Genomic DNA, 27,288 nt, shown 5'->3' with positions numbered 1-27,288 from the left:
ATAGGGGCTGCTTCCATATAGGCGAGCTCCAACTCTAGTGTCGCAGCCGCTTCGAGCAGTACCCGACCCCTGGCGTTAGTCCTCGCGCTTCCCCACTCCGTTGCCCATGAATTGAAATCTCCGGCAATGAGCACTGGTGGTCTAGATGACTGCGCACTGGTGACAATAGCCTCCAGCGATCTTACGAAATTTTCCATGGTATCACTTGGCGGGAGGTAGCAGCTATAGATATGTATACCAGCCACCTCCACCCAAGTGAAACCTCAAAATTGAACTGCCGCTCGCCTAGATATGCGCAGATTGCCACACACTAAGACTGCCACCATGCCCATTGAGTCTGTTATTCAGTTTGTATTGTCTAATCCCTTGTAGACCTCACTGATGATGGCTATATCTGCTCTCTCTTCTACTACAGATTGCAGGAGCAGATCTTGGGCCACTTCACAATGGTTTAGGTTAATTTGGAGAACCTTGACCATTTTCCTTTCGTATTGTTGCCTCTAAGTCTGATCGTTTACCAAGACAATAAGCTGCCTTATGGCCCTCCTGTCCACATCGGAAGCACTGGTTCGTCCGGTCTACAAGGCTCGTACACTCTCGGGCAGTGTCCCACCTCCTGACACCTGTAGCACCGCCTTGGTACCTGCCGGAGCCGAACCCTACAGCTCACCCAACCGATTCGAATTTTCCCTCTTTGGAGAAGTTTCTTCGCTATCTCCGCCGAGATTCGGACGTTGGCAACCTGTGTGCCGCTGTACGCTTCCCGCAATGTAACACCCTCAGGTATCACTGCTCCTGGACCTACTTATGCGCGTATGGCCTCCACGACATCATCAGCAGTAGTCTTCTCATTCAAGTCCCTTATATTCAGGCTCTCCATGTGAGTAAGTAACTGTACTTCTGCTACTCCACTCAGCACTGACGAGACCGCCGACTGCAGCCCCAGGGAATCCGCACCCGATCATTCAAGCTCTAGGAGAAGCTCTCCTGTCCTGGTACGCCTTATGCATGTTACCCTGTCGCCGAGCGTCTTTAATTCAGGTGTCATCTTCACCCGCCGCAGTATCTCTGCGTAAGAATTCTCCTCCATTGCTTTGATCTTAATGGAATCAGGTCGGGGTGGCTTTAACCTGGGCCTCTGCTTTTCCTCAGCCACCTGCAGGTTGTCGCTGTCCTTGCTCGACAGCTGCTGCTTTTCTTTCTCCTTCTTCCTGCTTCCTTCGCCCTTCTTCTCAACAGTGGCCCTGTCACCTGCTTGAACCTGAGTCGGGGCCTCATTGCTGTCCTTTCCCCTCTTCCTTTCATGGGTCGGGGCTGACCGTGGTGAAGGCGCGTCATGGCCTGGCGTCCTCTGTTGTGTTACTTCCGAAACGACGGATGGGGATGTTTGAACCGTAACATCTTGGCAAGGAGTCCCTTGTGTCTTCATAAACTCCACAGCACATATTACCTTGGCGTAGTCGTTAAGAGCCCTGTCCATATACCTAGCCATGATTTTGATTTCCTTGTGGATGTTATTCCTAGGGAGAACGAAATCCAGTAACAACTGCACTTTCTCTTTTAACCGGTTAAAAGCCATTTCTGCTTCCTTCGGTTTGGGGTCACCTGTAGCATTGGATGCTACAGGGGCCGAGTGATCAACCCATGCAGTACTGCGGTCATTGGATAACGACGCCTGAGAGCCCGCTTGCTCACTCCCTATCGACGCCGGCACTGGGGTATCCCTCCCCTGCACCGTAAATTGGATGACGACGCCTGAGAGCCCGCTTGCTCACTCCCTATCGACGCCGGCACTGGGGTATCCCTCCCCTGCACCGTAAATTCTACCTTCTCTACACTTGCCATACTTGGTTTATTTGCGGGGTTCCTTCCCCTAATTGCTTTTCTGTCCACCCCTGGTATTTTATTTGCCCGGTGCCCTCCATTTCTAGTGAGCGTTCCCCTATCCGCAACCTGGGGAGGCGCCGGATGGGAGAAGCCACCAAAACTCCGCACCGGATGTGTGTGTGGATATGTATGTATATGTGTAGATGTGTATGCATATATGTATGAATGGGTGTGTGTGTGTGTGTGTGTATATATATATATATATATACATATATATATATATATATACATTTTTTCTTTTAGATGAGCAAATCTGTGCTAAATGAATTTATGTATGTCCATATGTATTTATGTGTACATATGAATGTAACTATAAGTTTAATGCCTAATATAATATCTATACGACGATGGGTTTAATTGAAGAAGGGACCATTTGGTCTCAATTTGGCCCAAATAAAGACCTCTATCCATCTAGACTTTCCATTTCCTCGCACTGCGTCTTCCACCATGCTTCTTTTGTTTATTTGTAGCTCGCCTCAATTTATTGTTTAATTCTTTGTACTTAATTTTGCCTAATTCTGTATTTACATTCTTCCATTTTCTCCGCTCATCCATCTTTGCAATTATCATATATATATATATATGTAAACCATACTGTGTTTATAATATATATGTATATCATATTTATATATATGTATACCATAAACACAGTAATCAACCCGAAGGTCGGTTTAGTAGGTGATGGTAGAGATCACCCAGTACTAAGCCCAATACGGCGTGTGAAATTCACACATCAGGGTAGGGGAGCCAGTTCCTTTCCCTGTGCCGGTTATGGTTTCCCAAAAAGACCCGGTACCCGAAAAATCACATAGCTTGGGTGGAGTTCTTAGGTGCCCAGAGTGCCTTGCCCGGGAATCGAACCCGGGACCTTCCGGTCAGAAGTCCAACGCTCTACCCACTGGACTACCGCGACCCACATATATATATATATATATATATATATATATATATATATATATATATATATATATATATATATATATATATATATATATATATATATATATATATATATATATATGTGGGCTTTCATTGCCGACCGCACATTTCTCCCACAAAAGGAATCGGAAATGGGAAAGACTTTTTATTGGACAACCTCAATGCGATGGAGCCGTTTCCGGAATTGAAAGAAAAAAAAATCGATGGGGAGAAAGACCCACCGTCCTCATGTTACAGGCCCATTCCTTCCATTTATTTCTTTCTCTTCGACGGTGAGCAAACGGGAGAGTGTGTGTGTGTGTGTACCGAGGCGATGGAAGGGGGGGAGGGGTTGGTACCGAGGGGCGGGGGGAACTTCTCTCCCATTTGATGGGATTTGGGGCCCGGGAGGTCGACGGGGGGGGGACCTCGGTGGGCATGTGTGTGTGTGTGCCCAGGGGTGACCCCGTGCCCCCCGTTCACCCCCCCACCTAGGCACCGGGGCGGTGGTCAGAGCCGGCGTCCCAGAAATTCAATTAGGAGGTGGCCCTCGTGGCAGTTGCGAGGCGGCAGCTGCTGGCGTGGCGCCCGGGACCCAATGTTTACCTTCTGCTCCATTTCCTTTCGGGGACGCTCACGCACGCCGACGTCCAAACTCACCGTTTTGAATTGCCGCGCGGCATTTGAGGATGTCGGCGATGGAAGCGGAGAAGGGTGTTGCCTCCCTACCTTGAGCACGCCTCCCACCGCTCCGCCCCCTCACATTGCTCTCCCACCCTCTCTCTCTCTCATCCGCCATTATCTCTCTTCGGCCCCATCTAAATTCCGCCCTTGGAAAAGGGAGCTCCATTAGGGAATCGCTTCAGGTGCCCAATGGCTGAACCCCCAGGCGAGGAGAACCGCCGGGCGTCGCGGAGAGCCATGCTTGACTCCGCCGCCCTGCTCCGCGAGGATTGCGAGATGATATGGCAGTCGCGAAAGGTCTCCTTCCGCGGGAGTGATGCGATCTAGAGCCAAGTAAGCGGAAGTAAAGGCGGAGGAAACGGAAAAGGAACGATCGACTGCGGACGGGAGTATAGGTAGAGGAGGGGAGGAGATGAAAGAGTCTCGTAAACACAAGAAGAAAGAGTACATTAAGATGAATGATAAATTTAGACGGGAAACTTAAGGGTTGAAAGGAGCGCTATGGAGAATATGGTTAGTTTACAAAGGTCGAATGAAGTAGGGGCGATAATACAAGAAAGTGATAAGTGCTGCCAGAAAATAAGTGAAATCCGGGAAAACCATCAAACGGGCGTGAGGAGTGATATTAAATAGACAGGAAAAGATCCAAGAGACGAGGAAGGAATGCATTAAGGATCTATGGTAAAGAAATGGCCGGGAAGTAGACGACCTGCATAGAAAGCATGACGTAGATCGCAGAGCAAAGGACGAGACATTGTTCAATGCGAGGGCATTAAGAGGGTCGCGTTCAAATGAGGCAATGGATAGAATTCCTGCGGATGTACGAAAGGGGAACGTGGAGGAAGAGAGTATGAATTGGGAGACATATTGGGCCGGAAGATATGGTGTGATCACCCAAAAAAATAAAGGAATATGGAGCGAAATGCTTTATTTGGCACGCGGCTTATGTAGGAGATGACATTACAAATAAGGAAATTAACACTTTAGAAGAACATCAATTTGGGTTCAGAAAGGGAAGGCGCACTGTTGACGTAACAGCTGTGATAGGGTCACTATTAGGGAGAAATATTGAATACTGTCGGCAATTATGTATTTGTTTGTTGCGTACATTTTGCGAAAGGGGTATTTTGCTGGAGTAAATTGGGTAGATATTATATACTATAGTGAGAGAAAATGCGAATTGATTTGAATAAAATGCGACTCTGCCAAGTGTTTTACCATCTTGAGTCAATACCCTTTCTATCTCATCATAGAATATATCTGGCCCTGAGCTATTTTCATCTACGCCATGTTCCTTTTCTGTGTCTAAACATGCTGGCCATGAAGGCACGCATGCGCCCGCGTGTGGGAAACGTTAAAGCGCCTGTCACCGTTTTAAATTCGCAACCCTCGGGGCGTGTGGTGGTGGGCTATCAATATTTATCGCATGCCAGAGCACATCTACTCCGCCGCACAATGCTGCATATTCCTGCTTTCGTGATTTGTATCGAAAATATTGACGCCGCCTTTATGCCCCCGGGAATGCAGGGCTTTAATGCTTGTTGACAAGGGGGCAGTTTGACCCGCGTTTTAAATGTTCCGCCCCTCGGTGTTTTCCGCAGTGTTCCTTGCGCGGGCGGTCGCTTCGATGCGACCGGAACGATCCCATTCATGCGTGCCGCGACCCGCCCAAAAGTTGCCTATTTTGGTCATCCACGTGACTTCACTGGTAAACATATTCAGTATAATAAATGATTCATGCGTTATAAAACGCGATTGCCCCACCCCTCAAAAAATTAAGCATTGCAAGCATACTTTACGTTCAGCCAAAATTCTGGATTTCCATGCCTTGTTTTCTGCTGTTTAACAATGACCCGAGGCGGACGGTAGGCAAATGGTGCGTGGTGACTGAGAGGACGGGATGAAGGACGCTTGCAGAATGGAAGAGTTTATTGTGGCGTGTGATGCCGTCTCTCTCGCTGGAGCTCAGTGGTGTGGCGTCGTTCGTCCAAAACCTAACTTCAACGTTTGGCTGCCGAATAATAACACCGGTCTTCGTGCCGTACATAGGACGTGCTGTATATTCCCTTGCTGCAAACCCCGTGCCCTTCCCTCTCTTCATATCGCTCTACCGCGGCTGTAAGGTCGCCACCAGATACATAAGTCATCACATCTTGTGCATTCCCTGGCCCATATCGAATTCCATGTCTCTTCCTCGCTCATACAGCGAAGTATTCCTCGCTATACCGTTCATTATTTCTATTCGTCGCCATTTTCATAAGTAAATATCTTTTTATCTACGCTAAAACTCATAAAACAAAGACAAGATTTGGGAACTATTCAACATTTCCCTATGGTAACTGAAGTCTTTAGGGATCTTTTTACCCTTCATTGTTTTTCGCGAATGCCATCGGTTTACTCCTCATTTTGAACCATTTTTCTCCACGATAAGTTTTGCGGGAAATAATTGTGCGAGGGCCATCAGTTGATGTTCTCATGAATGATTCAATAATTTAAAAGGCGCATTAAGTTTATAGTTTCCTCGCGAAAAGGGATGTCGGAAACATTATGATAATACCTACCGACAACTAACTTGGCGAAGATGAACACTGACCTGCCATCTCTTTCTTATTCTTCTTCCGGATGTGTCCGCGTTCGCTCCCGAGTGGACGCCTTCGTGGAGGATCGCGAGGTGACGTGGCAAACTTGGCTTTCGAGCGACGCCAGTGAAAAAATTTCAACGCAGCTCAAAAGATCGCTCCAAATTAACATTTCCTGTTTGCTGGAACGGCCTTTGGCATTCGCCAAATTGAGATATAAATGAAGGCAAGAATGGCGCAGTCCAACCCGAAGGGAACACGCGAGTATCTTGTCTTTTAACCCCGTGAATTAATCAAATAAATCTTATCGCTCGGATGCAGCCTTCACTGCTCATGACAAACGTTACTTTTTGTGTTCACCTTTACATGCTTTCAAACCATAATTCAGCGCAGCACACTGCTCTCAAGATCCTACCGACTCCATCTATGATTCGCTGACCAATCTTTCCCATTCTCACCAATCTAACTAATTCCCAAAATAACTCATATTTATCCCCAACCCTGCCTTCACGTCTGGCAATGTTGCATAATTCATTACATGCAAATTCTGTTTTGCCTTTTACCTTAGTTAGTCTTGCACCCCTTCCCCTCCCCGGTCCTCCTCCCTCGTCCGTCTTTGCCCTTCCGGTGAATGAGGAAGCGGTGACACCGTCGGTTTTAAACATTTCAGGATCTCTCTATTGTGACATCACAGCGAATGCATAAATATTTATATTTGCAATCGCATTCCATTTCCTGTTTTATTGCAAATCTCAATTCTTCTCCCTCTATTTCCTTCGCTCGTTTCAACCAGATTCCCGCATGTCGCTCAATTAACCGTTAAAATTCACCTCCAAGATAGGGCATTCGCCACTCCCGCCCGCAATTACCAGCATATCGCCAACAATGCCTCTTCTTTCGCAGCAATTTTGCACCATTCCCGCACCGAATACCGTTTTCCCTCTAGAATGTTATCGCGCTATATTTGTCAAAGTCACGATTGGCTGAGCGAACACATTCCCTAGTTTGGGACTCCTCTCTAGTCTCCCTCTTGAAAGACCGTTTTTCGCTTGAGAGCTCCTTTGGATGCTCAGCCGCCGATGACTGAGCCCTGAAATGACCTTTGCCCTCCCGCCCCCACCACTCACTCTCCCCCGTTTCTCCCTGAACTCGTTTCGCCCACTATTTGGCTGACTGCCAATGATTCAGACAGACTGGAATGCCCTTCCGAGAGCGTCCCGAATTCATGCTCTTGCTTCCGTCATACATTAACGTAGGCCCCGGTGGCGGCGGGGTAACGTCCTCGTCTACCAACTCAGAGGTCGTGGGTTCGATTCCCACCTAGGTGGATTTCCCTCCGTCTAGGGCTTGGTTGTATGTGATTGTCGTCAAATGTCTGTAATGTAGGGTTAGGTGGAAGAAGGGACTATTAGTCCCAAGCTCGCCCAATTAAGTCGATAAATAAACGCAGCATCTCATCATGACACGATAGCATACCTTTTTAAACTCTGGCTGAGAAAAGTGGATGCGGAGAGCGTGGATCAAAGGGAAATTGAACACGAGTAGTGGACTTGAAACAGCTCTACATTTTCTTTTTTCGCCGCCACTATCTCATGGAAAATTCTCTTTGCCTTCCGAATGGCAAATTCACGGCCATCTCAGGCTGCGAAGTGTAACTGTGGCAGCGTTGCCTGTCCATTGCCTTTCCAAAACTCGAGGAGTGGAAAGTGTCGTCGACAGAGCACAGGCGAGCCTCCGAAAAATTCTGCTCTCCGCCCCGACTGAGCTCAGCAATCCGAAAACTAGGTGTTGAAACTTATGGAAGGCCATTTCATACGAGTTGCATAATTTACGCGCCGAAACTCTGTCCAGAAAAATCTCTGTACGCCAATTAAAATGTTTTACAACCTGTCATGACATGCACGGCGTGTACGTGTAAATATGGCAACGCAACGTCGAGTAACATATTTATTTTATTTATTTATTTATTTTATTTATTCAGTATAAGTCCGAAAACAGCACATTTTGGCCTTTACATCGAACTATTAACAACGATAACAATGGTCACATTTACAAACACCCAAGCCCTAGATGGAGCGAAACTCACCCAGGCGGGAATCGAACCCGCGACCCAGACGAGGACGTTACCCCGCCGCCACCGGGGCCGGCATATTTGTTAATACACCTTTTTACGTTTTTAAGGGTGTATACATGTACATGTACAAGCACATTCTATATTTTCATATCGAGCTGAATTAGAATTCGATAGACGATTCTGATACTTTGTCGATAAGATCCTGGGCCATAAACTATGGTTCTCTTAAACAATGCTTTAAAATATTATAGTGCAGATACCATGTTACAGTCAAATATTGGTAATTTCAAAGTTCCAGAAACGATTATTGGAAGTTTATAATAATTTGATTTTATATGTCGACTGGGAAAACTATTAAGTGATATAATGCCGACGTCGTAAAATTTACTTCAAAATCTATCCTCCTATTTTTAGTCACTCTTTATAGAAGGAGAGAATTTCAAACGGGGGGCGCTCATCAAAACCTCAACACATGACTCAAAAGCTGTTTAAAATAATTTCGTATTTGATAAGAGTGAATTTTAAAATGTGCCGTGTTCGATAGAATTAGGATGGCGACTTTATCTGGGTCTTCTTCATTCGCTGAATATCACCACCTTATCCAAAGCACCAGCGAGGATATAGTTATTGCAACAGAAAGATTGCTATCCATTTTCCCAAATTCCTTTTCCATAAAAAAAAACTATAAACACAGTAATCAACCCGAAGGGCGGCTTGGTAGGTGATGGTAGAGTTCACCCAGTACTAAGCCCGACGGCGTGTGAAATTCCACATCAGGGTAGGGGGGCTATTTTATTTCCCTGTACCAGTTATGGTTTCCCCGGGAGATCTGCTATCTGAAAAATCACATAGATTTGGTGGAGCTGCAGGTGCCCAGAGTGCCGGGAATCGAAGAGTTTAAAATAATCTCTAAATGCAAATTGTATAGATTCCCGAGTGATGGAATCAATTCAGTGGTGAGACTAGGCAAGCACATCAGCACCTTCTCATTCAAAAATAACGATAGAGAAATTATTATCATTGCAGATTTCAAAGTGCCATTCCATTGATTGGAGCAGCAGATAGGCATTAGTTTAAAACAGGGTGACCTGCCAGTCGCCTTTCAATATTTTTCATGCTGAACTCCATAAAGCAACTTGTCACTTCACCAGCTACGGGCGATAATATTAATAATTTGTTGCCACACCCGAACGTACCCGAAAGAGTCTTAAATATAGAAATTCTTAAAATAATTAACGACCAAAGATAAGTAAACGATATATTTTCCCCATGAGGATTCATAGATATCGAGGCTGTAAATAAATATTTGTTTTTTTATTTAAAGTACGGACTTAAATGTCTCAAAATGCGTACTAAAGAGATCATTTGTTAATACGAGGGTCATCCGGAAAGTAGTACCCGTTCGTGAATTAAAAAGACAAAAGTAAATATTAACAAACATAAAAAATTTTATTTGAAAGAGGATACTTTAAACTACTTCTCAACATAATCTCCAAGCAAATTAAGGCATTTGTCATAACGTGTGACAAGTTTCTGTATTCCTGCTGCATAGTCCTTCGCCGCCAGCTCATTGAGATACGCGAGGGACCCATCTTGCACAAAGTTTTGCATAATGCAGATGGTGTTTAACAATTTCATGAACAATTGTTCGAGAAACATTGGGAAAATGCTCACAGATGTCATCAATTGTGACGCGCCGATCGTTCCTCACGAATTCGTCAACTGAGCTCACCAGTTGGTCTGTAATGACAGACGGTCTCTCCGAACGCTCATCGTCGTGTGTGTTCCCCCTCCCCATGTTGAAGTTGCGACACCACCGCCGAACAGACGACTCGTCCATTACATTGTCTCCATACACCTCCTTTAATTGGCGATGAATATCACATGGGCGAACGTTTCTTGCATTGAGGAATTTAATCACTGCCCTCACTTCACAACTGGCGGCGTTCTCAATTTTTTTAAACATTGTAAACAATCACAGAAACAACACAGGCAATGCTAGCGTCACGCAACTTGGCTCAGAGAAGGCAGACAAGCCACTGAAGCTATCTGACCTCGTCCAGCGGCTACTCGCGTCGTCAGCACTTCATGCGGCACGAACGGGTACTACTTTCCGGATGACCCTCGTATTAATCAGAAGGTAACACTTCAGTACCGAGAATACGTGGAATCACATCTAGTATCAAATTCTCGCCAGTCAACAGGCTCATTTCAAGTAGATTTATTAATTGTAGTATGATCTTGTGCTTCTCCGGCGAAGTACCGTGAACAAGGTCACTCGGGTTAGTTCCATTGGGTCAGTTCCTCCATCGATTGGGCCAAAATTTTGCAAAAACGAGTCGTTTGTCATCCTCAGGGCTTATGATATCAAGCCCTGGAATGCGACTCGATTTCCGAAATGTTGGCGTCACCGATGGAGGCAGTGGCCCGTTGGAAGACCCAAATAGCCTTTTCTGCAGATTTATAAATGGTAACACGTACTCCTGGTGGTACGACGCGGAAGTTAGAAAATCGTTAAGATGTCAAAGGCCATGTTACGACAAGAGCAGAAATACACGCAATGATATCTATAGCAAAGAACGGAGTGAGATCATTCAGGATTGTAAGAGATCTAAGTAAAAAATATGCAAGGCGAATGCAAAATAAAAAATGGCTGAATATTTAGAGGCTCAGGGAAATAAGTCCAGGGTTAGACAACTCAATGACTATAGAGGCGAAAGATTACTCTTCAGTTAAGATGAGGCCAACTCATAAAAATCATTCTTTCGGAGCGTTTTCAGCAAATTCTTTTCAAGTGTCTCCGACGGCTTGCCATATCATTTCCGCTAACCGATATCCGAATTTGTAATCTTACTTTGTGAAAGAGAACGTTCGCTAAAAAACATTGACGCAAGTCAATCCTCCGGTCTCGATCAAACATCAGCTCGCATGCACAGGGTGAAGCAGAATAAACTCCCAAGTTTCAAAAAATCACTGAAGAGCACATACTTAAATTAGCTGAATAGAAGTAGTAGCGTTAGCTGAATAAAAAAACGCCATTTATAGAAACTACCATGCAGTGGCCTAGTAAGCATCGAAAATTTTCATAGAAACGTTCTTTAAGAAAAATAATAGTTTGGTGGTTACGCAGATGGCGCTGTGGTCTAGCGATGAAGCGCATTTTCACCTCTCCGGTTCAGTAAATAAGCAACATTTTCGTTGCTGGGCGACTGACAACCCTCGCGAACTTTACCCAAGACCTTTTCATGGCCCCCTCGCCTTCAAGCGACTGTTTGGTGCGCCGTTTCCTTCACAGGCATTTTGGCCTTACTCTTTTTGAATCTCGAGTATTTTGTGTCGTATGCTCATGTGGTGGTGGAGTTCCACATTCCTGCTTGTTGTGTCCTGGCTTCCGTGTTGTAGGATGGCTTTCGTGCTGCATCCTGGGGTGCAGTTTTTTGCTGTTTGTGGTAAATGTGTTTGCATGAGTGTTGGATGAAGGAATTTTTGCATGAGTGTGTGCGCTGCTGTGGGTGTAATTTTCCACGTTGTTGTTTTGCATGTGGTATTGTTCCTTTATACGGTTGATGACCTAACACCCCCCGCCACACGCCCTTGCGGCGGCTTGCGGGGTATTATGTAGATATATGAGATTAAGTAGATGTAGAAGTACGCATAACTTCAACACCGGGCAGCCTGTTTTGTAAAAAATAGAAAAATAAAATAAAAAAATTCTGCAAGAACAATTTCCCGGCCGCCTGGTCTCCTTACGAGGGGATGCCCCATGGCCTCCTCGCTCCGCGGAATTGAGCCCATGCAATTTTTTCTTTGGGGATATCTCAAAACTGAGGCTCACAAAATCCGACCAAGAACCTTGGAAGCTCTGAAGGAGGCAATTACAGATGCCATCGCTCGGATAAGGCGAGATATACTGAGAAGAGTTTTTGAAAACTCTTTTGAACGACTCAACACATGCATCGCTCACCGAGGTCGTCACCTGGAAGAAATAATTTTTAGAATATAATGCAAACAAAATGACATTGGATGTAGTTTACAGGAATAAAACGTTTTTTAATTATCTTTTTTGGTTTTTTACTATTCACCTGTCAAATTAGAGAGTTCATTCTGCTTCACCCTGCATAATGAACTAGCGTCGGAAATCGTGCCTAGGAATCATATTTAAGAAATCCCTAATATGCCACAAGTTTCCTCAAGACTGGAAAGTAGCAAATGCAACCCATACATTTAAAATGTGCTGCCTGAAGGAACGTGGTAATAATAATAGACCTATCTCCCTCACATCCGTATCATTGAATGTCATGAAGCGTATGTTAGATAGATAGTGGGACGTCTCGACGGTCAAGAATCATTGATGGGATACCAGTAGATTAAACATCTTGCATGAATGGGCAGCGAAGCGATGATGTAAGTGTGTTATTAGTCCCATTGCATGTGAGGTAACATGCCAGTAAGATGAGAGTGATTGCGTGCAGAAGAGAGAGCTTTTAGATGTGAATTTTCCCACGAAGAGTCCAGAATAACTGTAGGCGAATGCAATTGGCGATGCTAAATTCTTATTTTTTCGTTCCGCATGCATAAGTATGTTGCTATTATTTCATCTAACCTTAGTTTATTCCCCTTTTTGTCACCGAAGTTCCCCTCTTGGTTACAGAGGAGATAGATATCTCACTCAGACACCCTTGTCCAAGTAAATTCTTTATCTTGCATGCACGGTTTTAAATCACCAATTTCTATACAACCTAGCGGTGTCTTGCCGCCTGTCTTTGAGTTTAAAATATTTACAAATCATAAAGGAGCAAAGGATGAAAGGGAAGGGAGTGAATGGAATGCTGGGATGGTCAAAACACCACCCACGTGTTTGGAACGCTCGGATGTTCAGATGAGCTTTTTACGGACAAGTGGAAAGATGGCTGGGGCTGGTTTTCTATTGGAGTCACAATCTTGTATCCTGGTGGGTGGTGACTCAAGGAGGCAGTGGAAATTGTGGAAAAAGGGCAGTTTTGGGAGTCTCCATTCGTCGAAATCTAGAAGGAACGGAAGGAAATGAAAATGGGAAATGAGACAGAGTGGAGCAGCAAATGGAGGGAGGGCCGTGGGTTTGGGGTCGATGCGACTGTGTGTGATCCCCGCATTCCCATTCGGAATATGAAAGGTGCGACTCGCTCGATCATGCAAGAGTTGGGGACTTTGCAAACCGCGCCGAGGTAGACGTCCGCAGATCCAAAACAACCTTCAGCGTGATTGACCACTACGCTCCTAGGAGAAGAAAATACTCATTGCACGTAGTGTTGAATTCGTGTTGGGCTTCTCGGGTGGGCGCACGAAGGTCAAACATTACGCCGGAAGCAGTTCAAGAGAGGGAAAGAGGGAAGGGGGCAGCGATCAAAATGAGACCCGGATTCGAAGCGTAGTGTCGTTGACACGCGCTGTCATGAAGATACAAGTCTGGTGGGTTAAACTGAATATCTGTCTACGAGGATAGCGTTGCCTGCGACGACATGCCCATTTTATGGCTGTTATTATTATTTATTATTATTTTGAATCCACGGGTCAAAGTAAGTTTCGGATGGACACAGCTATCAAATGGCACACCAACAATTCCATCGACTCTCTTAGCTAAACACAAGCCAACATTTTATTTTACATCAAGTCCCTCTTCATCTCTGAGTACTTCATTCCTCCCTTCATGCCGTCCAACATCCCTATCCTGTTCCTTCCCTTTCCTCGTTTGCCTAACATTCTCCCCTCAATTACAGTCTTCAACATCCCACAGCCGATCAATGCGCCCTCCATCCCTTTTTCCTGCCTTCTCCGGATTTCTCCCAACAACTCTCTTTCCTCCTCTCTCACCTTACCCAGCACCTCCTCGTTTGTCTCCCTCTCTGCCCGCCTCGCCTTCTTCATCCGGATGATCCCGAGAACCACTTTAGCTCCTCGCGAAATCAAACTTTAAAATTAAGCAGCTGCCTTTACTATTTTTTGGAAAAAGAATTAAAACTGATTGGACGAAGTCTTCCAGCCATATTCCTAGATAATAAATGATAATTATTAGTCCATCAACACTCTAAGAGTACTAAATTCGTATTTTTAAGAAATCTTCTTGAAAAAAAAAGTTGCCTTACGTAGACTCTATCTCTCTGCAACCTCAATTAGGATGTCTTGGGTTGTGTGTGCGAGAGGGTATGAGAGCCAGCATTTCTCAGTTGCCTTCAGGTGGGAGGATTGAGATGGGCGGGCACTCTCGCTAATGGAGATTGATTTAGAGTTTACCAGGGAGAAAAACTGCTCAAAGAATCAGATACACCTGAGAGAGAAATTACGGCAGCATTATTAAATAAAAGCAAGAACGAGAGAAGAATATTTTAAACGATTAAAGCGCATCGCGGTTTCCCTTCCACTCCCTGGTATTTTATTGGAACGGGGAGGGCATTTCGATGTTTATGAAGTTTGATTTCGGATGAATATGGAAAACTTGCTGTAATGGACAAGTTGAAATCCAACTCCGTGCACCACTCATCGTTCACGGTTGAAAGCGTGACGCAACCTCCCCCCACTTCTCCTCGTGCCCACCCGTCAGCAGCCGCTAATACTCTTCTGCGTCTCCCTACTTCCTTCTCCACTTACACCATCTATCGCAGACTGAAGGCATTCCACTACCACATTCTTAATATCTAACCTATCCTTATTATTGTTTATCAGGGATATTCCCGTTGCCCTTCCTCAGATCATTTCGTTTATTATTACCACTATTTTTGGGATGCAGTAATTTCAAAGTGTAAAAACGATCCACCTTGCCTGGGATGCGAACCCGGATCCCTCGATATCTGGCTGAATGCGTTAGCAAGTTGAGCTACCGAGGCCAGCTTCAGGATCAGAGGCGTCTTCTAACACTGAAAATTGAAAAAACAAATTCTTGTGACGATATACCATACGCTTAATGTCACATGCATTAAAAGTCGTGCGCGTATTGCCACAGTCCACGAGCTGAAAGCCAACTCTGTAGACACACAAGAGGTGTTTCACCTTTGACAAATTCAAAGAAATGTTTTTGAGTCATTTCGTTCCTGTCGAGACGTGAAAATAAAATGGCTTTGGTAATGGCTGTTGAATACCTAGCACGTAAAATGAGTCCGATCATTTTATTTTAGAAATTGAACAACGAAATAGAATTCGAAACTTAGTGGATATTATCAACTAAGTTTTTGAGGCAAATGTAGGCTTTAACATCATCTAAGGCTTTGGCAGAACTTCCGAATTCAAACGAAAATTTAAAAGGATACTCGAATGCGAAGTTTCTCACAAATTATTTAAAATTTCAGTTTGGCAGGAGAAATATAGTAGAATTAGGTTCCGAATGCCGACTGCTCCTTTGAATCATTCAGTTTCCTGAGAATCGAGCCCAATTTACGTGAGAGGATTAGGGTCTCTCGCGAATGGAGATTTTGATAGGAGAAAAAATCTATCTATCCTGATCTTAATCTCTCTAAATTTACTGACATGATCTCTGCTACCGTAGTGCGTTGGGAGTAATAATACATTTTCAACACCATCACTGCTAAAGAGACGCCATTTTTTCCAATTTATGAAAGAAATTTAATTTGTAATTTAACCCTAGCTCCGTGAGTGACTTCCAGCATAGCTCCCCTAATATTTGGGGCACGCTACTAATTTTATCCATCTGATTCGGCACTGGCAGCTGTGATAGGGTAGCAGTAGTTTTGAGGGGAGGCGAGCGATAGCCGAGGTAATTGGCGCCATTAGAGAAGGACAGGAAAGGATGAAGGGTGGAGAGAAATATGGCGTCGCCATTAGCCTACTCTTCAACGAAAAACGCCAAGGGATCAAACAGTTTAATGTTCCATCCGACGGACGGTGTATTCACTCTAAGTGCTCTCCACAAAGCACCTCAAATAGTTAGGGATAGTGATTACAGTGAAAAATATTTGCTCTCTCTAGCATTCGAACTCGGCTTCTTTGGTTGGGAAGCCAGTACTTTAGCCACTGCAACGTCCTGATCTTCTGTGATCAAGTTAATGAAAAGGTTGTTACAGAGTTTCGTCAACACTAAGCTGAAAAGTTTGAAGTTTGGAACATAATTAATGAAGAAAATGCCTTGCTCTGTGACCGCTTACTTAATATTAAAACCATCGTAAATCATTTTCCAGAGGCATACTCCACCGGCATAATAATAATAATTATTTAGGCTGTTCTTCTCATGACATGGGGCTCATGTTATTCTCATGACATAATTCTTGGATGATTTACACATTGATTAAAAGAAAGTTTTCATTCCAGAGAAACGAAAATCATCCTATCACATTCATTATTCATCTCATCTCCTTTCCCGATCCACTAACCCACACCTGCTGCGGGATTCAGCAACACAGCTATTACTTTAATTTTCATTGCGCATTGACTATGCATACTTTTCATTCCACGGTGCACCACATCCATTCACAGCGATAAACTTCGCTTTAATTATTTCCTCGTCAGCCTTTTGCTGTTCCGCCCGGCCCTCCGGCGAGAGAGGGCCGGGGCGACCGGGGCAATCGTTGAGGGGGCCTCGCACACTCCTCCCCCCTCTTCCTTACGCCCAAAACACACTTTTCACTTTTTTACTTTTGCATTGCTTTTGGTTCTGCGGCTCGGAAGAATTCACCGGAATTTATTATTTATGAAAACCGCGGAGTCAGGCGCGATTAAGTGGAATTTCCTTGCATCCATAATGGCGCGGCGCATAACTTCCGTTCTCACCAACATAATTGATGATGCCACATTGGCCCAGGAGGAGCCGACCCACTATAATCGTTGGGCCCCCATGAAATAGCCCCGCAAGAACCCTGGAGTTCTCCGTTCCTGTAATGCACGAAGACTTGACCGTCCCGAAGGTTATTCGGTCTGTAATTACTTATGAATTTTCTTAAGTGATGGTAACGTAGAAATATTATGCTGCCGGAGCGTGGCAAGATGCAAGATCGTTGGCCTTGGGAATCGGGAAAAATGGGAAAGGAATGATTCTGTGAAGCCAAAACAAAATAGTGGGCTGGGAATGGGGTAGAGATTGATGAATGAGGAATTGGAAACTGGCACCAAAATAATGGAAATTAGGTCGAGGAATGAGGAGTGCTCGTTCGTTATACTGCGTCGAATATCCGATCAAGTACAATTCTATAATTTCGAAGGTATATTTGATGTTTAAAAAACAATGCCATTACGTACGGAAAATTACCTGAATTCAGATAAAATCTAAAAATTCTACCCACCTTGTTATTTGTTAATAACTTGCTCGCCATTTACGTTGATTATTGAAAATGCTTCAGTCAGTGCTTAAATGCATGCGTTCGTGCACTTGTCCACTATATTTGAATTGCAGAAGGGATATTCATATGTCCTGTTATAAGCTGGTCAAATCATTAATGTTAATGAAGCTATATGTATTTATTCATACTTCAGGTCCATGGGAGGTGAAATGGAAGGATAGCGGGGATTCCTGGAGTGATAATTATAGAGTAATACACAGCGGAGGGGACGAGAGGCTATGAGGGGTTGCCACAATATTAAATGAAGAGGTAGGAAGAAGCGTAGTCAACATAGAACAGGTAACGGATAGAATATTACTAGTAGAAAAGAAAGCAGATCCGACGAACTTGGTCATTATTCAGGTATACATGCCACCGAGCAACCATACAGAGGAAGTGATCGATTGGATATACGATCAGTTAGAGGACATAATCGCGTGTGTTCCCGCAGGGAAACATTTGATAGTGATGGGGGATTGGAATGCGACGGTTGGCGAAGGAAGAGATGGTGATGAGGTCGGGGACTACAGTTTAGGCACGAGGAATGACCGCAGGGAGAAAGCCGTTGAGTTCTACAGGAGAAAGGGGCTAGTCATCACCAACACTTGGTTTAGACACCACAAAAGGCATAGACAAAATTCATTGCATGCAGCGTCCAATTCAGAAACATACGGCAGGGTAAGCGTGATAGGAAATGGAATGTAGAAGCATTAAATGATTGACAAGGAAGGACTATCAGCAGGCTATAGAGAAAATCATGGATGACAGTAGAAACCTGAGTACTACCGAAGAAAAATGGTAATGTATCAGGAGAGGGATATCGAAGGCCATAAAAGAAACTTTAGGAATCGTTAATAGAAAAAGGACAAGAAAACCATGGATATCGGATGAGATGATAACGAAGATGGATGAAAGGAGGAAATGGAATAATGTTAACACAGAGTTAGGCAAAAGGAAGTACAAAGAGTTAAATAATAAACTAGGACAATAAATTAAGAAAAATAAGCGCGGTGTTGGGCACAATGCAGGGATATAGAGAGTTAGCAGAAGAAGGGTGAAATTCGTGCGCTATGCAAGAAGATTAAAACACTGTCGGGAAGTAAGAAGGCAAAATCTGTATTGACCGTTAGATCAGCCGGAGGAAATACTACTTAACCAGAGAAGATCCAAGAAAGATGGAATTATATAGAAAAACTTTATGTTAACGAAATGAAGTCAACAATGTTAGACATAGAAAGAGGACCTGACGTGGAGGAAGATAGCGTAGGTCCAGCCATACTCGACGATGAGATAGGAAGGGAATTAAGGGAGATGAAACCAAATAAGGACGTGGGGGTAGACAATCTTCTTGCGGAACTACTGAAAGGTTTAGCAAAATGCGGGAGGAAGAGGCTATATGGGCTGATTCGTAGTATCTATGAGGAAGGAATCTGGCCGGAAGAACTTTGTGGGAACGATGTTAGTTCCTAATCCGATAAAGGTAAAGGCTACCTAATGTGACGGCTACAGAATATTAAGTTTGATTTACATTGCAGCTAAAGTTATTCTCAGGATCATCAACAAAAGGATAGAGAGTAAGGCAAATGATTACTTTGGGGATGACCATTTTGGGTTTAGGAAGGGGAGAGGTACGCGTGATGCCATTGCACTAATGAGATCACTAATCGAGAGTACTATAGAATACAATCAGGACGTATTTGCCTGTTTCAAGGATTTCAAAAAAGCGTTTCATAGAGTAAATTGGGAAAAACAAATGAGTATATTGAAGAAAATAGGAATAGATTTGAGGGACAGGAGGCTAATCTGCAACCTGTACATGTCTCAAACTGCTCGGGTGCGAGTGGGGAACGGGGAGTCCGCGGTAGAATTAAACTTAGACGCCGAAAGGTATGGGGTCGGATAATTTATGTCACGCTTTGAACTACGCTGTTGCTTTTAGTGGTAGGGGTGTGTTGTTTCGATATATCGATCAGGGTCAGCGACGACCGAAGATTCTGGTGGGTCCGAAGCACGCCTCTCGTGACCGGAATGGCTCCTTGGGGCGTGGCGAATGCGATTTCCTTCGCTCTGTTTGCGTTGACTAAAAGGCGTAGATGGAGAATAGTGGCTTTGAGGGGTAAGAAGTGGGCGCGAATGTTTTTGCGAATGAAGGAAATAACGTGAGTGCCTCAACCGTGATTTGAACTGGATACCGCTTGTGAAGATGTAACTGGCTACCAAGTAGTGATATTATTATATGACCGTAAAGTAAGGGTGCATCGTATGGTGGTTAGAGTTCAGGAAGGGGTATAGATCCCTATTTTTTGTAATGCTAATGAACTGGTCCCACATAGAGACGCTGAAATTGTGGTGAGGGTCATGACAGGGAATGCACGATCACGATCGTAATTGAAGTTAGGACCGAAGATCGAGAGTTTCGGCCGGAAGTGCCACTAAAGGCCGATGTATTTTCACTTTTAGTACGATAAAATACGTGACGGGGAAACCGTCAAAGCACTCCAGAAAAATATTCATGGAATTTTCTGACGTTTCTACGTGATGCGATGTTTTTTTAGGTCGCACTAGCGTTGTGCAACACGCGGCAGATATCTGAGATGCTCCTGCCTTGTTGTTTACCATTTTCGAGAAGAATTTCCTCGATCGAAGGCATGCTGCAGTTGGCAATGATTTTGGAATCACAACTAAACATACCAGCCGTCCATTACTAAAACCGTTGCATGAATTGGCAAGGCGCTACGACTCCAATTCCTATAATGACCAAAAGGGTTTACTATACTGGGTACTTTTTGTACGTTCCTGAAGATGCTACAGTGTAGCGAAACTAGTAGAAAATAAATAAGTTATTTTATGTGGAAGCTGCAAAGTTATTTCTGAAATTCCTGTTCCCGTTTCCACCCCAACCCCTTCTCTGGGCGCCTCAATGTAGGCACTGGAAAATTCACGGCGACGTTTCACTCGGAGGGGCGTGCGAGATTGTGCCCCTGGGTGAGAAAAACCCTTTCGTGGTCGACTCCCTTCCGGCCCGAGGAGACAAAGTGCCATCGGATCGCGAGGGCGACTGCACTCTTGACGTGAACCGGAAGTGATCGACGTGCCCAAATGCCAATCACACCAAAGGCAAATCATGGACCGAAACCATTGGAACTTCGGGGCGATGGCGGTGGGCCGGATGTATCGCGGGAGGGCGTGGAAGGGTATTTCGCAGCCTTGTCCACCATTCTAGGGACCATGGGACACCCCATCAGCTCGCCAGGCCGGGGTTCCCGCAACCGCTGCAGCACCCTCTCTCTACCCCCGGGGACATTTTGCTAACGGGGTGAAATGGGGAGACCTCTCGGAACCTCACCACAGCGGCCGAGATCCAGGAGTCCTGAGTGACAGCGATGCACGATAAAATACATTGCCCACCCTGCTAACCTTCCGGAGCCGCAGGCAGCCGTCGATCACCGCGCTCTGAGCCGCTCGGCCTCGGATTCGTTCAGTCGCAGGTCAAGGACAAAAGTTCTCTCCCCCCTGCTCTACTCCAGTAAAGATGATCGGGTGCCAAATCTCTTTTTATTATAAAACAGCCAACAGGAGAAATAAAGCGAGGAGCCACTCCTGGTTTTATTTCATACGCTCCCACCCAGTGATGGTGCACTTGTTCATGCGATAATTTGAAGCCACACCAAAGATAAAAACCATAAACTCAGTAATGAACCCGAAGGTAGGTTTGGTAGGTGATGGTAGAGTTCACCCAGTACTAAGCCTGACGGCGTGTGAAATTCACACATCAGGGTAGGGGGGCCAGTTCCTTTCCCTGTGCCGGTTATGGTTTCCTAGGAAGATCTGGTACCCGAAAAATCACATAGCTTGGGTGGAGCTGCAGGTGCCCAGAGTGCCTTGCCCGGGAATCGAACCCGGGCCCATCCGGTACAAGTAGTCCTATGCTTTACCCCTAGACTATCGCGACCCATACGACAGATATTTAGTTATATTTTAATGGGAAGTTGAGAGTTACAGCAGTTCATCATTTTTTGTAGAAGTATTTTTTGCATTTGTTGATTTATATTATTCCTGCATTAAGTATCGTACATAATAACAGTCAACCGACCATGTCCTTACATTTTGTGATTGAATGCTTAGATAATATCATGCTTTGTTTTATTTTGGAATTTGTCCATGTTGTCAAGAGAGAGCATGAAATTCGCAACTCGAAAGTTTTGATTGCCGTTGGCATCAGTTCGTTGCATCGATTTAGGGTGGTTTGTCATCACTCAAATGGTGCCAAGGTAATTTGAGACTTTAACAGTACGCAGTGCTTCGAAACTCGGTGAAATAAAGAAACATTGAAGGAGATGCAGAGGTTCCCTCTTTCTGACGACATCACGCTGGAATAGAATGTATCGCTAACATTCATTTGATATCTGCATCCGAGTCAAAATTCAGGGTTTCGACCGGCGCATTAATATTTAATCTTTCGCATTTTTTATCATTAGCTCCGGCACCGCATTCGGTTATTCATCCTTTGCCCGCTTAGGATCAACCATCACGCCCCTTAAAATGCCTTTCTCCGCCCTCTCCTAGTTTCTCTTTAGTTTCCCTCCGTATCCTGCCTTTTCACCCCCTATTTTAAGGCCGCGGTCGAACTTGGGCCCCCCTCCGCCCCCTTCCGCATTACCCTCCCCACCCCCTCCGCGCCCGCGAGTGCCCCCACTATATGGGACCCACGGGAGGGAGGGTGGGAATGAGGCAGTATATCAAGAGTCCCCTCTTATAACGAAAGTTAATTAGATAATTCTTTGTTCTCAGCGGACGCCGAGGGAAAGGAAATATGATGGCGCCACCGGGGGTGCGACGTCTCCCTTTTTATTCGATCTTTTTTCCCTGCCTTTCTTTTAATTTCCGTCGCCGTCGTAAAAGGAGGAGAGATTGGCGATCTAACTCCGTCGAGGTTTCGAGCTGGGGGAAAAAAGCGATGATGGCGGTCGGTGCAGCTGAAACGCGGAAGAGCCAAGTTGTTGAAATATTAAGTTGAACAATATCCGCTCCTCGGATGATTTACAGGCGTTAATCCTTTGCCGGCGCCCTTTTTTGCGTGGAAGGCCCGGGAGCGCGCTCTGCTCTCCGAGTGCAGAAGTGTGGGGCGTTTTATTAATTGCTAAGCCATGTGGGGGGGGGGGACCACACCGTCCTTGCTCTCTTTCCCTCCGCCTTCATTGCTGTGGCGTTTAAAACGTTTCTTTGCGCAGCAATGATTCCATAGGGAATTCGTTCAGATGAACTGAAATCAGCAGTTTCTTTTCTATTGAAATGGCTTCATTTTAATGACCTCCTGAATGGCCTTGTGATAAAAATCATCCTCGCCGCTAAATTATGAACAAAACAGCCTTTCAATAAGTATTTAACTAAGTAAGTGTAAGACAAATAATATTAATGGGGATCTATGCAGGAAAATAATATTCTGTCAATGGTACACTAAAGCATGCTGTGTTATCATTTAGGTGCCCAGGATAATAAATTAAGTGCAATGATAATAATTTTATTTTAATTACAAACGTCTTTACCGAAATACCGTATTTACCATTATCTTTACCGACAGACGGTCACAATTTTTTTAAAGCACACATTATTACTACTAGCAGTGGTCTATAGGCATCAGGTAGGTTTTTTGATGGACTACTAAGGCACTGAAAACTACCGCACTTAAGAGTCATAGTTAAATGTTGTACATTATGCTTGAGCCCCTTATTGAATATTAAAATGGCCCATAGCATACCTCATTTCAATAGTTCATTATTGATGACAGGGACATTAGGTGAGGATATTAGGATACGGCTCATCAAAACTTAGATTTGGAGGATAGTTATGCACGGCGTGGAAGCATGGTCACTGAAGCAGGACGATGGACGTTGATTGGGTGCGACCCTCTCCCCTTCCTAAACCCAAACCCCTAAGCAATCATTTGTCTTGCTCTCCATCCTTTTGTTAATGATCCGGAGAACAACTTTAGCTGCTTGGGATATCAAACTTATTGTTCTGTAATCCTCACATGATGTAGTCTTTGCCATTTTTTTGAGAATAAACTATTTAACTTTTTATACTTCCTTATACCCAACTTTCCTTTCATTCTTCTAATTCGCTCCCTCGTGTATCTTACTAATCATCTCTTCCTTCTCTTTTTCCTATTTGCAGTGCCTATCGTTACCTTTGTGGCTTTCACATTCTTTATACGAATATGGATGAACGAATTTGTTCTATAGCACATGGGTAGAATAGTACGTTCCCATTTCTCCTCTGTAGTGCCCAGTTCCCTTTCTTTGGCCATAATTTTCTCTAAAGCCTACCAATACTCCTTTCTTCCCGTTCCTGTTTATACACCCAAAGTCCATTTTTTGAACCATCTCTCCTGTCTTATCTTTTGAAACGGACGCTTCACTTCAGAGCAACTAAATTGTGGTCAGAGTCCGCATCCGCTCCCGGGAAGCTGTGCGCATTGATCACTCTGTTCCTAAATACAAGCCAAACAAAATATATTCTAACTGATACTTTTCTGAGTCACCTGAAATTTTCCATGCACACCTACGTCTTTTGTGATACCTAAACTAAGTGTGACTGTCTCCTGCAGAACTCAATTACTTTCTCCCGCGGTCATTCCTCGTGGCATAGCCATAAAGTATGAATATTTCCTCTCTCCGTATCTCGCTTAATATTTTCTAATTTTCCTGTCCTTAACAATGCCCTAACATTCCAATCTCTTATTCTGACCAATTCTGTATGATTCTGATATGTCCAAAAACAGTTGTGTTCTTTGGAAAAGTGAGAACCAGTAAACTGGAATAATGGATATTTGGGCTGAAGAAAAGATTATTTTACTGGAAACAAATATTTTCATTATTCAGTATAGTCCGGGGGAATCCACAGAACGAAAACAGTTTTAATGGACTGACCAAAACAAATATTTCATGCATCATTCCAATTATGATAAGGAACTGATTAGGGAGAGAATGAAAGAGTTAAATAATATATAAAAAATAACTCAGATGATACTGCTGCCATCATTTTGAAGTCAATACATTTTAGTTTATTGTATTAGAAGTACTAATTAGGGTAACGTAAAATAATAACATGCACATCCATATCCCCTGAGATGCTCATTGGATTAATTTTTTTTCTTTATGCGTACAAAATATCAATGCATGACATTTACCCGGCCAATAAATGGCAGCTCATTCCAGTGGTTTTCTTTTATATACTGCACGATTATTACAGGAAAATAAATGGAAACTGTTTACCATGATTAGGTGGATATCAATGTAGCAGGTATTGATTATCAATTTAATTTAATGATAAAGTATTTTTACCTATTAATTTTGCTGTAAAGCTAAATATTTTTCCCCGTGAAAAATTAACCGATAAGTATGAATAACTGAATGGCCTTACTCAAAATAATAAAAAATCATAACCATACCTAATAAACATAACTATTAATTTGAACAAACATCGTATTTAATAATGCAAAGAATGATTTTCAAATGACATTAGGATGTGAACTAGAAAATAGTCTTAAATTAAATATTATTTATTATCATATAACAAGTTATATAATCTGAAAAATGGAAAATTGCTATATAAACCAGTAAAAGGCACAACGTCATGGACATTGCTTTAAAATTACAAGGTGCAAGTTTACAGTGTTCTACTTGAAAATTATTATTAGAGGAATATGAACATTAATAATTCCAAAGAAACTGCAGGAGATGCCGCAACAGTAACTTTTAAACGGAGTCATCCGCTAATGTGCATTTCAATGCAACAATTTCAGAGTGTAAAAATCATTCGCCTTGAAAGCCCCAAAATTTCAGAGTTTAAGAGGACGCCTCGGTAGCTTAAGTGGCTAAAGCACTCGACCGGATGTTGAGGGATCTGGGTTCGAATCCCAGTCAAGGCGAATGATTTTTACACTCTGAAATTGTAACATTAATAATCATTATTAGTGGAAAAGTTCTGCTATTTGTATTTTCAAAGTGGCAGCAATTTAACGTGGTGCTTAATCATCTCATATTAATTCATCATCAAGAGAGCTTTCTTATAGAAAAATATACCGTGAAAACAATACGGATTGCCCCATTTTAGCCTTTTCGAATGCGCACACAGCTTTCCAATTTGTATTTTATTGATTTTTTGATCCATTGTGCTGCAAATTTCCCGGATTACTTTAATTCTCGTGATTTGTGGGAAGAGTGTATTGATTGGTGTGAGAGCAGCGTATATTATGCTACAAGCTAGTGATGGAAATTCGCCGTGTCTGCGAGAAGGAAAAATTCACTTATTCCATCGTGATTCATGAAAAACAGACGTAGTTTTAATGGTATTTATAGAGCGCATTGGCGGACAGTTAGTGGGTCGCCCTCCTCTCTCGCATTTAGACGCAAGAGAGATGGTGGCCCAAACGCTGATTGTAAATCTTATTATTTCGGGTAGGTATACTCCTTGCTTCCAATCAATGCTTAATCGCAGCACAACAGCTCAATTTCCGTTTCATATGGGCACTATACTTTCGTACTTCCGGTGGCTGAATTCGCTTCGCATTCACGGTCATCGTTAAATCTGGTTCCCCTCCCTGGATCTCCACCCTTCTCCCCAGCAACGGCCCTCCGGAATGCCTAATAGCGGAGGGCGATAGCTTAATCGGAACATGTTTCCGAAAAATTCAAGTTAACTTCAATTTACACTTCCTTCAAGAATATTACTGCCTGAAGTTTCAATTAGGGTAATTGCTTAGCCTGTTTCAGGAAGGATGTTACTGCCGCTAAGACGGAAAAAACAAACTCTTGCAAGTGGAAGTACCTCTCGCATTCTATTTGAAGGTACGCCATAGATTTGTGTGACCGTAAATGGCTTTGTTCGAGGGAAGTATTCCGGGTGCACTTGGAAGAGGGAATGAAGGGACGGGAAGAAGGAAGACATGCGCTCATTTCGTCGGTTCAAAACACGTACATTTTCTTGCGAATTTCCTTTTGGATATTCAGAATGACGTTAGCGTCAGATACCCTGGACTAACTCTAAACTCATTAATATAATTGAAATACCCATCATGAGCCCACGGATTTCACCAGTTAGACATGATGAATGATGGTGTTTGAACGCCTCCCGGCAAACGGCGCCTCGCAGACTGAACGCCCGTACGCATACTACCTTGATCAAAAGGTTCCCGGAATAACCACCGTGTGGCGCTCCCATCGTTCCGATTTGAGTTCTGTTTTTTTTGTTAAATTGGTACATCTGTTGTTGATATTCCCTTTAAATCTTAGTGTCATAACTTGACATTTGCAAAAGTTACGTAGCCAAGAGTACATCTATCTCTGTGTGTGTTGGCGATTTTTTACTATTGCAGAAATGGATTTAAATTTGCAACAACGAACTTGTATTAAATTTTGCGTAAAAAACGGATTTAGTGGCGCACGGACGTTGGAAATGTTGGAAAAGTGTTTCGGCAACGATTCTCTAAAAAAAACGGTCGTTTACCAGTGGCACGAGCGGTTCAGAAGTGGTCGTGAGTCAATCGAAGATGATGAACGCAGTGGCAGACCATCGACATCGAAAGTCGGTGAAAAAATTGATAAAGTAAAAGAAATGTTGGTCAATAACCGCAAATTAACCATCAGAGAAATAGCGGAGGACTTGAACATTGCCTATGGATCCGCCCAAGACATTGTGGTTAATGATTTGGGTTTCCGTCGTGTAGCAGCAAAGTTGGTGCCAAAAGACCTCAATTTCATGCAAAAAAGAGACCGTGTTGACGTCGCAAAAGACATGATTTGCGAGGCTGAATCCGATCCCACATTCATCAAAAGGATCATTACTG

This window comes from Hetaerina americana, unplaced genomic scaffold (genome assembly GCF_022747635.1).
Source record: "Hetaerina americana unplaced genomic scaffold, ioHetAmer1.1.p SCAF_9, whole genome shotgun sequence".
Taxonomy (NCBI): domain Eukaryota; kingdom Metazoa; phylum Arthropoda; class Insecta; order Odonata; family Calopterygidae; genus Hetaerina; species Hetaerina americana.
This window is presented reverse-complemented; position numbering follows the sequence as displayed.